This window comes from Rhipicephalus microplus, chromosome X, assembly GCF_043290135.1.
Source record: "Rhipicephalus microplus isolate Deutch F79 chromosome X, USDA_Rmic, whole genome shotgun sequence".
Classification (NCBI taxonomy): domain Eukaryota; kingdom Metazoa; phylum Arthropoda; class Arachnida; order Ixodida; family Ixodidae; genus Rhipicephalus; species Rhipicephalus microplus.
The window spans coordinates 33,569,615-33,588,109 of record NC_134710.1 but is presented as its reverse complement, the minus strand read 5'-3'; the positions used below and the strand labels follow the sequence as shown (position 1 = coordinate 33,588,109).

At 45.1% G+C, this 18,495-nt stretch overlaps 1 protein-coding gene across 1 annotated transcript in view; it reads right to left on the bottom strand.

Annotated features, from left to right (window-relative positions):
• The window catches only part of LOC119177370 (neuropeptide F receptor-like), a 440,672-nt gene that overhangs the window by 185,587 nt on the left and 236,590 nt on the right, over positions 1–18,495 (bottom strand). The window contains exon 4 of the mRNA XM_075876179.1: positions 17,732–17,886. The gene's annotated coding sequence lies outside the window, so the exon portion shown is untranslated. The remainder of the gene's footprint in view (positions 1–17,731; positions 17,887–18,495) is intronic.

Here is an 18,495-nt window from a genome sequence, read left to right as displayed (position 1 = left end):
CCCTGTCTCCGCTTGTCTATTTAATTGGCCACCGCGCTGTGATGTCGTGCTAACAGCTCGTTAGGATAATGAGTCTAATGATGGGGCTTTAACTGCAATTGCTTGAACGGCCTCGTTTAGATCGGCATCAGGGGTGCCACCCACAAATTTCGCATCGCCTTTTGTTGAAAATAGCGTGCCCAGAATATTTCTTCAAGAGATTTTGCAAGACCTTCTTTATACATATTACAAAGAAACATTGTAATGCATGGAACAGTCACATTACAAAGATTGTTGGTTTTTTTCGTGAGATTTGTTTTATCTTTCTGTTACCTCGAATAAAAAAGCCAAAATAGCTACCGATGTAATCAAGACACTTAGGGAAGATAGATTCTGCAGTGGGCACTTTTATTTAGAAATACTGAATTTTTTCGTTGACTTTGTGATTGCATTTTTATCTGTTATTGGCTGCGTTCTTCTCCTGTAACACTCATTTGCATTTAGGGCGAACTCTTAGCGGCGCCCGCCTGTGGAAGTTCGGTTCAAGAGTTCAGGGATATCCTCTTGGCAGCGCCCAGGAAATGCTTATTACCTTACTGGTAGCCTCAGCCTCTCTCGATAGAGGTGTTATCAATTTTTAGTGCCACAGCGTTGGAACCCATTGCACAATCTTCGTGAACGTGTGTAAATATTTAAAGAAGCTTTGTTACAGCGTAAGTATGACGCTGTAGCCAAAGTGACTGGCGCTGCTCATCTTGATTGAACAAGTGTTGCTATTTGTTGTTTTTTATGATTACTGGGATTATCTATGTTTGTTTACCTGAGTAATAAATTGGGCACCTTTATATATGCAAGTGTTGCACATAGATAAATAATTGACCCCGTATCTACATGCAATCTGCAAATCTTCTCGAAAGACGGTAGTCTTGCTTGTGAAGAGAGTGAACAAAACATTTATTTGATAAGAAAATTGGTGAATGGTATTCTGGAGGCGCTGCGTTAGAGTGCCTAGAGCGTGCAGCGGAGGCGAACGAGCGCATCAAGTCACGTCACACGTGAGACATAAGTGCCATCTGGCAGTTTTATTTGGAAAACAAAGCGCATAGCCCTGGCGCGGGCATGCGCCCGTCTCAGAGGTGATAATGTGCAGAACGCAAGGCGACGAGTAGCCGCCACCACCGTGTTGTTTAATCAAAGCATTGGAAGCACTCGCTTCTTCACGCAAGCGTTGCATGGTCAGTGCAGCATGATAAGCGCTACGGCCTTTAAAATTACTGATGTATGCCTTTTTTAGTAAAAGACGATCATGCAGAATATATACGTGTTGTTATGGTGCCTCAGATATGCGCAATAATTGCTTTTTATTGACAATCGCAAACGTATGAACGCTGATTGTTGGGCAACATTGGTGGGCGCTGCGGATGGGGTCGGCCGTTCGGGGTATCGGCTTGTGCTGTTTAGAATACCCGGTTCGCGGTAATGGTGGACAAACAGACAAATGTACAGACAGACAGACAGACAGACAGACAGACAGACAGACAGACAGACAGACAGACAGACCAAAGTTTTTGCGTCGAAGGTCCCCAAGAAAGACTATCGTATTCAATAATTAATGGCAGCGGACGGGTAAACGACAACTGGTACTCCTCAATTTATATAAAGTAGAGCGTTCGTATTGCAAAAGATGCGCGTTAGGTTCCCACTGGCGGAATTGTTTTTCATTCACTTAAGCTCATTTTCACTTTATCCCATTTTTGCTACTCTTCAAATAGCACACCCCACCCTTGACTTCATTATTTGTAGACTTCCTAGCATGAACAAGAGGAAGACACAAAGAGAAAAGCAGCTGTAGTATATTGTGAACGAAAAAAGAACTACGCACATTACGGAGGCACTTGCCGAGAAATATGCGCGAAACGAGCAGTGCCAAACACCCCTAGGAAACGACAGCGTGCGATGAGCCCTACATAGCGCTCATGCCGGCTAATCTGTGCACAGCGCGAACAGTCAGCCCGCTGTGCCGACAGACGATGTCGGTGAAACACCTCTCTTGTTCCACCGTGCGATGAAGCAACAGCTAGAACGATCATCAGTGGATAGGTTTGCTCCCCGCGTATACAAAACACGATGCAGCGTGATACACCAACGCGTAAATAGGAAATTCACGGCGTGCGCACACACACGGCATCTGGGAAGCATGCCTTATTGGGGAGAGAAGCAACAAAAACACTGCGTCCTGCGTGGCGGCCCCGTATTGCAGCGTCCCGCGGAGCCTTCGTTATCGGTACAGCCGGGCGAGACAGGCGGCGGGAAACGAGTGCCATGGACTCATTCGCTACCGTTACTTTTGGAACTAGCTGTGTGACACGCTTTTGTGGACAACAGACGCGCCTCCATCTGAAACTGTATAAACTGGGTGTGGAGGTCCAGGTGCGGAGCACCAAACACTTCTTTAAAAGCCGTCTGAGATACCTAGTGAATAAGCGTTTGAACGCGCGCGCACGCATGATGCACCCCCTTAGAGGCACGTAGGAAACCCCCGCCCCCGCCGAAATTCATGAAGTACCAATAACGCCTGAATATACAGGCACAAATACGAGTAGCGGCATGCATATTTAAACAAATAAACAGCAAACCCTATCCTCACCAAGAATAGGTACCAAAGAACTTTTATTCTGAGAGCACAACAACGCTCGCCGAGAAATTAAGCGTCCAGCCCGTGTATCAACACGTCAACAAAAACATCACTCACTCATATGTCTCGGGCGTCAGTGAAAGCATTGCCCGTACAGGAAAAAAGACACCCGAGAGACTCACATGTCTACAACCACATGCTCTCTACATATTGCAAAAACTGTCCGCCGAGAGAGACGGCCCAAGGAACTGTATACACGGAGAGCTTGAAAAAAATTGGGGGACCTTTAAGCTTCGCCTTTTAGAGTTGAACGCGATAGCGAAATCCAGCCTCTAGTGCGCCCTTCAAGCGCTAAGTGCATACTTATTATTATGTTTTGTTACATACACGCACACACGCACACACTATATTGTACCAGCGCGCACGCGCACGAATGTTACATACAGGTTTTCGATCTAAAGCAAGAGTCGCATGGCCTCTAAGATACGTGCCACGCACTTGCCATTTTGGAGGCCATACGGCGTCTGACAATGCCTCACAGATGACAGCCCAATATCTAGCGTTTCAGTGCTGTTTGCTTGATCAACGCCTCTGGAAAGGTATGATATGTTTTCCACTAGATTGACATAGCTGTCCATTTTTAGAGCTGTTAGAAACTTCCTGTGTGTCTTTAGCGGCGATGGCTGCACAATCCCGGACTTTTGAGGCCTTCCAGATGCACCTACGAATCGCCGTGTGGTCTCGTTTTCGTCATGACACTTGCCGCACAAAATGCGTTAAACGGGCCCTGAAACACAAATTCAAGTAACAATGGAATGAATTCATTAGAAGAGCACATTGCCTCACACGTTCAACGCCGCAAAAATTGTAGGAATCCGTCCAATGTGAATGGAGTTATATAAGTGATTCTTAAAAGAAAAAAGAACATAAAAGTGAGCTCCGCAACTGTCTGCATCATAGAGTGACAGCTCAACAGTGGCTCACGAGAGATGGGGGTAAGGAGGGATTAAAAGGGATATGAAGGAATAAAAGGGATAGGGACAGAGATAAGGGCAGAGACAGAGAGACACACATACAGAAGAAGAATACAGGAAAAATGGACATGGTCACAGGAGTCTGAGGACGGGGCACCACTCAGCGAGAGCACTTGTTGGCGTCAGGAGATGGCGTAGGGCGAGCCAGTCAGCCAGAGCTGCACTGTCGTGGGAGATTGCGGGTCACGAACGGTCGGCACAAAGTCCAGTGACAAAGGTTTCTCATGCTGCAATTGCATTCCCTCTTCTTTTTTTTCCTGAGACTCGCTCGCTGGATTTCATGCCGACCGCTTTTGCCCCCGCGATCTCCGACGACAGCGCAGCTCTGGCCGACTGGCTCGCCCTACGCCATTTTCTGACGCCGACAAGAGCTTTCGCTGAGTGGTGCCCCGTCCTCGGACTTCTGTGACCGCGTCCATCTATCCTATCTTCTTCCTATTTTTGTATGTGGGTCTCTCTCTCCCCGCTCTATCTCTATCCCTATCCCTCTTAATCCTCCTTATTCTTTTAATCCCTCCTTAACCCCATTCCTTGTGAGCTACTGTTGAGGTGTCGCACTCTGATGCAGACAGTTACGGGGATCACTTTTATCTTATTTTATCTCTTTTAAGAATCACTTCTGCCTCTCATCCCGACAAAAGCGCTGGAAGCTAAGCAGGGAGGACTGGCAGGGGCAAAAACCTACATAACCCACGCCTCGTGACCTTGAGCACTTTTTGAAGACGATAGTCTTTCTTGGGGACCTTCGATACAAAATTTTTGGTCTGTCTGTCTATCTGTACACTTGTCTTTTTGTCCACTCCTAACACCATCGGGTATTTGAAACAGCCGACCCCATCCGCAGCGCCAGCTATGTTGCTCAAGCTTCAGCGTTTATACTTGTGTGATTGTCGATGAAAAAGCAATTATTGCGCGTGCCTGGGGCACCATAACAACACGTATATATTCTGCATGTGAGCCTTTTACTAAAAAAGACATACACAAGTAATTTTAAGGGCCGTAGCGCTTATCACGCTGCGCTGACCATTCAAGGCTTGCACGGAAAGGCGAGTGTTTCCGACGCTTTGATAAAACAAGACGGTGGTGGCACCTACCCGTCGCCTTGCGTTCTACACCTTATCACCTCTGAGGCGGGCGCGCACACCCATCTAGAGCCACGCGCTTTGTTTTTGAAAGAAACTGCCAGATGGCGCTTATGTCTCACGTGTGACGTGATTTGATGCGCTCGTTCGCCTCCGCTGCGCGCTCGAGGCACTCTAACGCAGCGCCTCCAGAATACCATTCACTGATTTTCTTGAGCAGAACACCAAAAAAATGTTTTGTTCACTCTCTCCACACGCAAACTATCGTCTTTCGACGACATTGGCAGATTAAATGCTGATATGGGGCCAATTTTTTCTTCTTTTTTTTCGAATACGCGGCTTTTTCAGTGTGATTACGCGCGTGCGTGCGTGGAAAAGTAGCGCCCTCCCACGGCGATCTCTGTAACGAGTTTTTTCGCTAACGGACGATTTGTCGCTCACAACCAACGGGGCCGACGCCGACGGCGCAATTTCTGCGACACGAGCTCTCTTACACTATCGCGTTAAAATAAACTTAAACATGGAATGCAACGTCTTCGACGACCCATTACCTCGTCGACCTCAATTGCGCTTATGTTAATTCCACGGTGGTTTGTCCGCTGCCTCTCACTTCGGGCAGGCGCCCACGTGGCAGAAAAAGTAAACAGTGTAAACAATTTGTTATGGTTGGGACAGCCAGCTATAGAAGGTGTGTTTATGCGGCTCTCCAGTTATTTGTCTGTTACGCAACAACGAAAGCGCCATAGTTGGCGAACTTGCTGATCACTCTCGGGAAAGTAAGCAGACGACCATTATTATTATTATTTACGTCATTGTACGTGTGGTACCGCGTTGTTCGCGTTTCCGTTTCTATTAGAAAAGAACAACGTTCCTCGTATGTGTGGTGGCTTAAACTTCAAGGGATGTCTAATAACTGCTCGGGGGTAGAGTGCTCAACACCTACGAAAACTCGACCTCAGCACAGTTTTAATCATTTACCGCGAGGCCTTATGAGAACGAACGATGGAAGCAATGGAAAACCGCCGTGCGTTGGGAGAGACGAGCCGCTCCGACACAGTGCGAGTTAATGCATCGCTGCTTGTTCTCAAGCTTTCTTTTTCCCGTATAGGTGTTTAATCAATCCTGTTGGAACTGGCTAACGACGAAAAGCTATCGTATCCCAAACAAGTGTTCAGTTCGACCGCTGTCAAGAGCACTTCACTTCAACGTTCCGTATTTCTTATTTGCAGAAACATCAATGGGGCAATCGTTGCCTTAAAAAGAATAATCAGTGATTTAGACGTCGCATTTGTAGTCAAAGTATATCGGAAGTTCACCACGAGCCCTCCCTCATATCTGGGCCTTACTAAGGTTGTCTGCGCAAATATCCTTTCATATTCACCGCTTTAAGATTCACTTCACCTAGACAGCAGCGCTGGTGGTTCTTTCTGGTTCGTAGTACGAGGCAATCAGATGTCTCATTGGCGGTGCTCTTCAAAGCTTGTCACTGCTCTCACGGCGTCATCTGTTGATACTTTTCAACAGTCCGCCTGACCGTACTATATGACCTTCAGTGAACTTTGCGAATAAAAAGACCACCCAAGTGCATTTGTAGTGCAACTCTCAGTTCTTTTCTAAATAAATGTTTGTCTACACCCACCACCGTACTACATCATCAAACACGTATTTTCTGGTCGAGTGAACCACGCTATCCCTTGAGCAACAGACTTCACTGACTGACCTTCTGTGTCCGCGCGCTTGGGCCAGGACCAGGAAGCGGGGGAAGCTTCTGCATGATTCTTGTATGCTAGCACAGCGCAAGCTGTGGCGAAAGAGCTACATCCTTCTCACAGATTCGTCTGTGGAATCATACGGTGCCACTTGAATTTCTAGCGTTCTCCCGATCTTGCACGGTGTTGGCCCTTGAAGGGTTAGGAGGATCCCACCACTGCCTCCAGTTTGTTGGGGCCGGATCCATCCGGTGTCCACTGGAAGCTGTCCTTTGTCACTGGACCCATCCTTTGTAGTCAGGAAATGTACTTTTGCAGGAGAGACGGAGGTTCATTTACATCACATGAGGATCGAGAAGAATAAGAGGAAAAGTAATGCACAACAGTCTTCGGCCTATATAACCAGCTGTGGGACAACCTTGAGGCACCCGGTGTCCGCAGGACCCGCCAATCGGATTACTCGACAGCCCGGTGGCGAGAATGAGAGTCCGAGAGGGTGAAAAGGGAGGAAAGAGGGCCGTTGACCTCCAAAGAAAGGTGGGCGCGCTCCCTGTTCCCCACTTTCACTGCTGTCAGAGTGTAATCCCAGGCAAACAGCGCCACACCACGTAAGTTGATTGAGAGGCCTGGGTGATTGTCCTCTCTGACTTAGCAGATGGTTTGGAAACTGTCAGCCCTCTTTGTCATAAATATATTGGAATATTTGCAATAACACTGATATAGAGGATAGCATAAGATAACAGGTACACTTTTACATATGGATGCCACCACCGTGCTCATTGTTTGAAGTCTCGGCAGCCAAGAACGGTAAAAAGCGCACGTTTTAGTCTCACTGGCTACAGCCATATGGGTGGCTTGCATTTTCGAAACCTGCCTACTTTTCTGTCGTAAGAGCGGAGTGGGTAAAGGCTTTCACCAGTCCAGTCGTAACATCGTAACAGTTCAGTTAACGAAGTCGAAGGATGCCACTGAGACATTCAAAAATAATGCACGAACCAACTACCACAACACAGCAACGGTTGACGAGGAATTATTTGTGTCCACGTATACCTTATTCAGCAGTGTCCACGTACAGCTTAATAGGCAAGCTGAGGGCGAGCTCAAAAACAACAAGGTACAGTTGCGCGCGATTGTCGAGACAAATTTACTGCGCTGCTGTCAAGATCTCGCGCTGAGAGGTGATAAGGATTCAGGGCGTCTTTTTCTTAGGGACCCTTGCAGAACTACGGCAACTTCAGGGCACTTCTACGTCATAGAGTGAATGGAGGAGACACCATTTTGGCCAATTACATACGCACAGCAAGCGGCGGTGCTCTCAACTCCAGCCCGCAAATTCCAAATAAAATTATTTCGATCATTTGGAAGCAAGATTAAATTGCGAGGCTGCACTTTTTTCTGTGCTGGCAGATGAAACAGCAGATGTATCCAAACCGAGCAATTCTCGTTGTGCGTACGCTACGTCGATCTAACTTCAAGCATTCGGGAAGATTTTCTCTGCTTCGTATAGCTGTTGACGACGTCAGTGCGTCTAGCCTAGCTGACGCACTGTGAAGGGAGCTGCTGAATCTAAGCCTGCACTTGAACATGATGAGAGGCCAAGGATGCGATGGAGCAGCAGCGATGAGTAGGGTGTTCAACGGTGGGCAATCTATCATTCGGGACGACTTTCCAATGTCTTTGTACACGAATTGCTCGTCGCACTCCCTGAACCTTTGCTTGAGTGACGCCTCAGCTGTCCAAGACATCGGATGGACCTTTGGAACAATTAGTAAAATGTGCACGTCATTTCGGGTGCCAGCAAAAAAAGGTAGTAGTCCTAAAAAACATTTAGAAGCGTCTACAAATTCATTTGGCCGGCAGCGCCGATAATGCAAAACAAGGCGGCTAAAACGTCACGATTCAGTTGCATTGTTTGACAGAGCGCTTTCCCAGATAGTTCACTTACATGAAGAGTTTATGGGTACCTTCTGTGACGAAGCATCAGCGTCCACCGCTCATTGCCTGCATTAGTGAATCTGTTGGCCCAACTTTCTTATATGACGCGCTATTATTGAGGCATTCCTACAAACCACCTGTCTGTGCATCTGCACAGCCAATCTATTTACATGAACGTCGCCTTGAAGCAGGTCGATTTCCACAGAATTCCACAAGATATTTTCTCTATTTCAAGACAGAGTAGCGGAGTTCGGAGTAAAGTGCGATATTCCACAAGACGTAGAAAACAGAGATACCCGGCAAGCTACAATTGAAGTTTTGTGGAAGCGTACTACAGGCGTGCCTTGGTCATTCCGTACATAGATGACCTGAAAGCTTCCCTCAAACGGTGCTTGGCAAACCATTGCAAACCACTGCAATATTTTCCATTTACGTTGCCAAAGCACACCTCCAAAGACCAATTTGAATATGTGCAGCCAGCCTTCGACTTTTACCCGAGAGATATGACAGTAGCCCATATCCCTACCCTATACAGGTGAATGAGAAATGTGGAAAACTAAATAAGAAAATATGCAAAAGGACGAATTTTCCCGCTTTGCGACGAACGCTTTCGCTGGATGCAACAAAGACCCCTTCCCGAATATTCACACACACCTCAATATATTGGCAGCGCTCCCAGTGAGTCCAGCTGCTGCAGAACGCAACTTCCCTACACTGAATAGAGGGAAAACGTATTTGAGAAACCAGACGGCTGAAGAGCGGCCTAATGATCTGGTGCTAATATCTATTAACCGGATACAAGTCAAGCGTCAGCGAAAAATTATTGCTGTGTTTATGGAAAAACCACGACGCATGACAATTGTGTCGCAAACCACAGTCTTCGGCCAGGCTACATGTCTGGCTGTAGAGATTGGCCATGCGATGGCCAGGCTTCTTTTGCATTGACATTTAATATGGTGAAGCAATTCTTTAAAATTGCTTGCTAAAATGAATGTTAACGTTATGCCTCTTTTGTGTAAGGGAAACATCCGTGTTTTAGTTTTTTGCTTTCCAATAAAAATGTTTTCTCGAATGTTTGTGTGGCTTTTTTAAAATTCTCGCCATAAAATTCATCCAGTTCTTTTCGCAGGCCTGTTGTTAAGACAGAGTGTGAAAATTGCGACAAAGTAAGCGTCTGACAATTTTTGTTTTGCCGCACATGCGTAATTCCCTAGCGTTCCCCCACCCAGTTTTTTTCTGTTTTTTCACTCGTTTTCCCGTTACGGACTCTGTATGGGCCTTCTTGATCGATATTATTTGGAATGAAAGCATTCTTTCTAATGCCCACGCACTAGCTTTACTTCAGCGTCATAATTTGCTTTCCATCGCTGATTAACTCGCCTCTTGTGCTGCATTCCATTTTGTTCCAATCTTCTTCTAACAATTAAGCACCGTCTATATTACCGGGCAACTTTCGTTCTATTTGCCTTGAAAATAGTTTATTTCCAACAATAAAACAATAAGTTTCTTTCCAACAATTCAAAATAAAGTGGCATGATTTACACCCAAACAGTATTCTTGCCACTACAGCAATAAAAACATTAAACACTAACTTTCATTACCGACTCTTTAAAAACCCAGACTGTAGTCACTGTTGTCCCATTTTCATACGTTTTATCACAATATAACGTGCTTTTGTGAATACCACATAAACACACCTCATAATATTTGCAAACGTATTGATCCCCCTCAACATTACTACGAGCCATATATCACTGGAACACACTGCCAGGGGGCATCGCTAAATCACTGATCATGCCGTTTTTGTATACCAGTTGAATATTTTCTTGTACATATCACTTACCTATTTATGCGTGTGTGTATGTGCATGTATTTCTTTTTAGTATTCCTTCATTGTAAATGTATTTACTTTTCATGGCAACTTACTGTATACTTTATTATTTGATTGCACTATAGCCCTGTTCATCTTATTATGTCTTCATTCATATTACCATTTTTCCCACTTTGAATCTTTCTCTATGCAACTCTTTTTTTGTTTACCATTTTTATTTTATAATAACAATGTGCTGATATGCAAATTTATTGTATGACTAAACACCTCCCCTTATGTAGTGCCCGAATGGGTCTTTAGGGTATATATGAATTGAAAAATTTACCCTTGTCCCCCCTCGAAAAAAAAAACATTCTGGCTACGTGCTTTTCCCCTCGCATTTACAAACAAACAGGTTCTCGGGCGCACAGCCTTATGAGTACGCTGATAAATGCAGTTGATTTGGATGCCCAAAGTCGTTTTAAAGCGACATTCATCGGTAGTTTTTCGAGGCCCCAAAGCACATAAACATACAGATTTTTGTTAACTTCTCGTAGATAACCACAATGACATCCTGTGCAACAAAATGCCTGCCGAGCAGTACGCTGATTGAGTATTTCTTGCCTTTTTTGCGCAATCATACGAGAATGTTGCGAAACCTGTCACTTTCTTCATCGTTCGGATATCTGCCAAGTCCTGCGGCATCCGTGACGTCCGCGTCCAGGAAGTGTACAGCGAGGACACTGGTGTCTTCTCACTTACAGGTGAGAGGCCATCTGACGACGACTTTGACCTTGTAACGAGCCGAAAGGCGAACAGACGCAATAACAGGGCCTCTTCATCTCCAGATACATCGAATGATGTAGCGCCGCCTAAGCCAACACCATCATATTCGTTCCTGCTGACCCCAACGTTAACATAAAATGCCTCAACCGTTAATCTGTTTCCGCATTGCTCGAGGGAGTCCATGGGACAAGATGAACTAAGCGACGTCAGAGTAAACCCGCTTAAGAACGTCATGGCGATTGATGTTTCCCATGCTGCCACGCTGGACAAACTATCTGCCGTTAGAGAGTTCGATGGAATCAAAGTCCGTTCCTACATCCCGGTGGGCTCCAACGTCATCACCAGCGTCATCTACGACGCTGACGCTGCCATTGCCAGCACCGACTTGGGTGGCCTATAGTCAAGCCAGCCAATGAAGCCATTATCATCACCAAGGCTGCTCGTTTGAGTACTTCATGGTGCTTGAAAATGAACTTTAAAGGCAACTCTTTGGCTTCGTAAAGGTGGACCACTTTCATCACCCTGTAAGACCTTTTGTGCCGCAATCATTGCAATTTCACAACTGCATGAAACTTGGTCACCTGAAAAGCGTATGCGAAGACAAGTTAGTATGTTCTCTGTGCGCTGAAACCAATTCCGCGGACACTCGTGAAGCCAACGTTCTCAAGTGTTTCAACTGTAATGAAACCCGCGAAGCTTCCTCTAAACATTGCCTAAAAATGAAAAGTGACTGATAGCCGTATTGAGACAAATGGCGAGAGACATTACATCGCATCGTGAGGCCACTGCAACTGTGAGAAAGCGGCTACGTCGTCGCCGACGCTTGTCAGACAAAACCATGCAATGTCTCTGCATGCGCAGCGCGTGATCGACGACCTGCTTCACCCCCTTCTTTGCACCCTGGACTCTACACGGCTAGTATGAACCAGACTGCAATGAGAGGCATTGTCACTGTGGATTCCACTTGGCCTACATTGATGAAGTCGCAGCCACATGGTTCTTCAATGGCTGGTACAAACAAGAACACCGCGGAAACGGCATGAATACAACGCCGCAGTTTGTCCTCCGTTGTTTAAGTCGCAGAGAGATGCAAATTCATTATGATTCAATGTGAACGATTGCCTGAAGAAGACAATTCCATCCTCATGGGGCTCGGATCACTGTTGGGTACCTTTCGCGGGTTCGTCGGTGGCTGAAATCACCCTGTGCGGAGTCCGTACTGCAGGTACTAGATGATATATGTCAACTGCTTGCAAGCCTTCAGTATAGGCACCATGATTGGACAGTGACAACGGAACGCGATACACTTGAAACCCTCCGTCCACTACTATTGAACGCAGCAGTGTATTTCAAGCTCACGCGTATCTTTTTTGTACGTTCCGTTATTTCTATTTATCTTTTAATCATTTATTCTCCTTCCCCAAAGTAGGATAGAAAACGAGACGCGCGTCTGGTTCACCTTGCTGCCTTTCTTACTCATCCTGAAAAGTGTGCCATGAATCACAAATTAAAGCAGAACATGTGTTATTCACCAAACGTCGAAAGCGGAGATCAGCGAGATTGTTGTCTAACTATAGCGAGATTGTTGTCTAACTATAGGATTGAACACTCAGCCCACGTCGTTTCTTGGTTTACGTGGGTGACGGTGTGCAACGGCGTCGTCGATACCTAACGTAAATGCTATGGAACGTGCGTCCCAGACCAGAGTCTTGCTGTGAATCCTAATCAGATTTAAAACGTAACGGCTGATTCGAAAACAGGCTACTTCAGATATACTCTACTCTGAAACAAGAGAAACTCTACGCAGTCTTTTGTTTCGACTTCTGTGCACCAGCAGCAAAGGAATCTAATAAAATCTTGAGGTTTTGGACCATAAAACTCATGTAATAATAATAATAATAATAATAATAATAATAATAATAATAATAATAATAATAATAATAATAATAATAATAATAATAATAATAATAATAATAATAATATATTATTATTATTATTATTATTATTATTATTATTATTATTATTATTATTATTATTATTATTATTATTATTATTATTATTATTATTATTATTATTATTATTATTATTATTATTATTATTATTATATCTTCTAGCGGGTGACTACCCTGCACGAAAAAATTTGAGCTGTTTCTTTATTCTGCATTACTGCTCTCTTGCATGGTGAAGCACTAGTCACTTGCGGGTACACGCGCTATGATGCCGTCAGTATCCAAATGTAACGCCGAGACGGCGGGAATCTTGAGCCGTTTGAGAAGTACTTTTTGCTGGGCTAGACGGTTCATGAGCAATACGGATGAATAAATGATGACTGAGGCTCATAGTCTGCTCCCAAATATTGTTTCCCAGCCAGCCCCTACAGATGGTTATGTCGATTCGTACTTTTCACGCAAATCAAGAATGGGATTTTTCACCTTTCAAATATTACACTCCACAAGGGAACTCTCATGCCAATTAGATTAGGTATTTTTTGCGTGGGACATCCATCACGCTCTTGCGGTAATGATACGAGGGCATAGACCGAAAACCATTTTCTCCCTTGCGAGGTCTATCTTTCTTCAAAGAACGTAAATTGGCGATTCCCCGAAAAACATGCTACTACATGGTCTCACCACCGTGGGCCGTGTTTCAGATTAATTATGAGTGACAGCGCTTGAGGGAGACACGAGACAGAGCAAAACGCACGATGTCATGGAGTGAAAGAGAAAGTTCTCCACTTGGGCCACCAACGCCTGCGCGAAATTAATGAACAGCAGAAATACAAATGTCCAAACATGCCTTTGCGCAAGGATGTGAAAGAGCAGAAAGTTACCTCTGCTTGCCCTCTCGTGTGTTTTTTTTTTTGTGCAATTGTGGGAGTGAGCGTCAGTTCTTTCGTATACGTATTCGTTTTTGCCCACGTATCTTTGGCCTGAGCTGCCTACATGTAGACCCCGCGGCACTTGTCAGAAGCCCGCGTTCATATTGCCGCATGAATAGCAACGCGAATGGAGTTCGCTGTCACTTCGTGTGTACGTTCAGCGATAATGGCATTCCGTGACATGCGCTCTTAGGCACGGCCGTGGATGCAGGGCGCACTCGCAGGCATAGTTCGAGGGAGCCGTTTGGAGAGCTCTTGCCAGCGCCAAGGCCGATAAACCAAGCATTGGGGTTCGCAAGCTCTAGAAAGGCAAATAAAGGGTAGTGCAGAGATAATGGAAACGAGGAAGCGCAACCCTGGAGCAGCACGGCAGCCCGGAATGAACCGGAACGGCCTGCCCGCCGCCCACGGTCGGATGGGGATGGAAGCGTGAACAGAGAGCAGCCGGGCGTGAGCATCAGAGAGAGGGCACGACCACCGGAACCATTATTTCTGCATGGCGCCCCCCTCTATGTGACACAATGCTGGTGTTCCTCTCGTATATGAGCCTGGAAACCTCTCGCGGGTTGTCTACGCTGGGAAAAGAATGAGTTTGCTGGCCGGACGACGACATCAAACAGCGCGCTTATAAAGAGACTAACCCCTCGTTCATTGGGCGATTTCTCAACTTTTCTGGAGTGAAGACAGTTGAGCAACAGCATTCCTACACACGGCCTTTGAACCGTCAGGCGGCGACTCGGTCATAGCGTCCTTGCTGTAGAGAACAGGCGGGCAGGTTTGATTCGTGGTTGGACCGGCTGCCCACCGAAAAACAGGAACTACAAAGCTTCTCTGTACTTATAGTTGTCTGCACGTAAAATAACCAGCAAGGGTCTACTTTATCATCTCCAACACTGGTTTACGATGATTAACTCTGGCCATCAACTAAGTCTCTCATCTCCGCTACAAATCCGAACATGGAGTTCGTATGTTACCGAAATTCTTGCCGTTGATATGCCAACATAGATGAGCCAACATATTGTCACAGTGATAGGTGCAAAAACTATGAGGAAGAGCGCTAGCAATTTAACACAAAGAAATCAATCGTGATTGTCTGGGCCGCAGTCCACAGAACTGCTGTCTTAAGGGTGTTGTTTGCGAGTGGCCATTGGGAAGAAAGCGTTTTTATCTGCCTCACTTCGCTCGCTCCTCGGATAAATGAAAGCCTGGCCATACGTAAGCGCTCAAGTGCGTAAGCTCGTGTCTTTCTAATGCGGCGGCCCGCCCTCTATCTTGGGAGAGAGTGAGCGTGTGGCTGGCTACGCGAAGCTGCGCGCCCTCTCTCTCTATATATGAGAAAGGGCTTGGCGCCTAGTCAGAAAGGCGCATACGTGTGGCCAGGGCCTTTCGGCGACGCTGGCGTCCACAAGCAAGCAAGAGCTGGTGTTAAAAACGTGCAACGTGGTCTTCTTACATGTATACCAAATCTCGGACCTCCGCTTCACCAACGCGAAACACAGCACGACGACAGTGCTGTCCCTAAACTGCTCCGAGGTAAAAAGCAATTCAAAAGCACCACAACCTTTTCACGAATGCTTACATTATCACATGAAAAAAAAAGTATGTGCTCCATAAACGACTTTGAGCACCACATGTGCTATACGTGCTGATATTGTTAAACGTGAGATTTCTTTGCGAACTGGTCACATGCAAGCATTCTTCGTGCTCTGCGTTAGGAACCACTTTCATTATAACAAGAAATAAAGTACTTTTGGCCCATTGCATTGTATAGAAACATTTTGCAAAAGTCGCAGTGACCACCCCACGGTCTTTTATACGCTCGCTATGGAATGATAACCACTAACCGTGCGAGAATCCTGGCTAATGGAATCCACTGCGACTCATTCTTTCTTCGCCTTCAGGCCCTCCGTATATTTTATACTTCCAAGATTCGCGTGACGTGCCTTAGTGTACAACGCGTTTTGGTAATTTCCATTTCTGGGCACGGAATTCTCCGATTCATCCGCTTGGCGGTGTTGATGAAAAACCACACTTTATTACGTGTAACGCGCAACCACGCACAAGCAGCGATATTTGGCATCTCGATGTCGACCACTCAGGTTTTCTCGGTGCATAGTTTTTTTTGCCAAACGTGCCTCGTATTTCAATTTTGCCGTATTCGGTTCACGCGTACGAAAACTCTCAACAATGCCGTGTACAACGTGCATTGCTTGCTGCAGCTTTAGTTTGTTTCCTGCCCACAAGCTCGGCCAAATGAAAAATTTCGCATTCGACACGCTAACTGCCACCTTCGTAAACGTCATGACCATGTGACATTATAATGAAGTTTTGATTTGTGGGGTTTAACGTCCCAAAACCACCATATGAATATGCGAGACGCCGTAGTGGAGGGCTCCGGAAATTTCGACCACAGGGGGTTCTTTAACGTGCATCCAAATCTGAGCACACGGGCCTACAGCATTTCCGCCTCCATCGTAAATGTAGCCGCCACAGCCGGGATTCAATCCCACGACCTGCGGGTCAGCAGCCGAGTACCTTAGCCACTAGACCACCGTGGCGGGGCACATTATAATGAAGTAAAGTGGCAATATAAGAATGCACTTCAAGTGACGCTGGTGAGTGGCGGTTATATAAAGAGTGAAATAGTAGGCGATTTGAGGTCAAAAAGTTTTCTTGTCTTCTATCATTTTTGTGCGGTGCCTTTCTTTGATGAAAGATAAGCAGTGAACACAGCCAATCCGACAAAACATACTCGCTTCAATTTTATATCGCTGCTCTATTCGCCGTTGGTTATGTCCTGTGATTGCCACTACCGCTGCCTTAGCCCCTTTTGAGTTGTCTTCCGAAAGAACCACTATGTCTACAAGGTTGGGGTAAGCGAATGGGTAATCTTAGAACCAAATCAAATATGAGGTTAAATCGAGTACTAATATAATAGTTGGCGAATAGTAAGAAAACAATTTTCAAACAGCCCAAGAATTTCACAACATTTTATTTAAAGCAAATATTCTAAACCTTTAACAATGGCGCATTACGAGTACTTTAAATCGAATACTATATTACAATTATTTAAACTGTGCAGGAAGTGCAGCCTTAGAAATAATTAGTAACTGCAGGCTGAAAAATGTAGCTGTGCCTACAGTATTCAAGGTGGTACCTCGTCAACTAAATTTACATAAAAGCTTATACTTAGATATGAACAATCCTCATGAGTTAGCATCATATTGACTTTCATAGTGAACATAGTGATTGCTGACATTGTTGCTTCGGGAACGCTAGAGCTTTGAGCGAAACTCCTTTATCCTGGCATCAATATGGTGTCGATATAGTGCCTTAAGTACATGGGCTGTATGCGTCTGGGTGATTCAGTGATGAGAATAAGTTACCCCTCGCTGATCTCACGTCTGATTGATTCGAATAATTTCTGTCGCTGCTAATTATTAGAATAATATTCAGGATTTTGAATATGTGCTCTGCGCTTGGAGTACCAAATCGAATAGAACGCCATTTGATTCGTTCTTCTAAATTAACAAATATTGACACAAGCCTACATAAACTGAGTTCAGTATTTGTCTGTCATAGCTTTGTAAATTGTCTTAGGGAATAACTTTATCACGCTGGACCTATACATCAGAATATTATATATATATATATATATATATATATATATGTATATATATATATATATATATATATATATATATATATAACGGGAAAAAGGCGGAGCTCCAATTCACAATTTTCGCCTCGTATCAACACAGCCTTGACATTACAAGATGGTGTTGATTTCGCACACATTTTCAAAAAATGTATTGCGGTAAACTTAAATTTTAGATGCATGCAACGAAACACAGTTTGGAAAGACAAAAGACCAAATGCGTACTTTTCTTGGTGATTATTCGAGGTGGTGAATGGCGAGAGTCGCCGAATGCTCAGGTGTGCGCCGCGTGTTGAACAGAGGATGTGGCTAGGAGGCGTGCTCAGGCTTGCTGGAGTCGAGCGACTGCCAGGACGCTCGGCATATCGATGTCCACGTCACTGAAATTGAAAAAGAAGGTGGCATACGGTTAGGTACCTTTTAATGTTTAACGAAGCAAAAGCAGTTTAAAATGGCTTCTCCACAGTAATAACTAGTTGCATGAACGAATGAATGGTTACGTATAGTGTGAAATCTTTGTGGCTATTAATCGACACACAGGGGGCATGAATGCGCAATAAGAAAAAAATCTACACCAAATAAACGAATATAGAATTTTCAGGATAGGATCTATATAAGACCGATATTCCATGTAAAGGTCTTTTGCAAAAAAAGCATTCTCTGTGAACTTTCAATGTAAAACATAAAAATGTAGTGGCTTCCTTGCTGACTGAGTGGAACAGAGGTATGTAGTGTGCATGGTACCAAAAGCTTTGCAGGCGCTTTGAGTACTATACAAAGCAGCCAAGAAATTAAGGCGAGCTAACGGCTGTGGTATCGTCACATTCGTCTTAAGCCAAGTAAGAAGCAAAGCTTTTGAGTGACGCTTGGCCGCAGACAAGTGGAATTCGAGGACTCCCTCTCGTCGTGTATTGCTTCTGACCAATCTCGGCACTTAAAAAGTGCTCTGTATTGTCTAATACTCACTACTTCACAATCGGCCAGCTGAA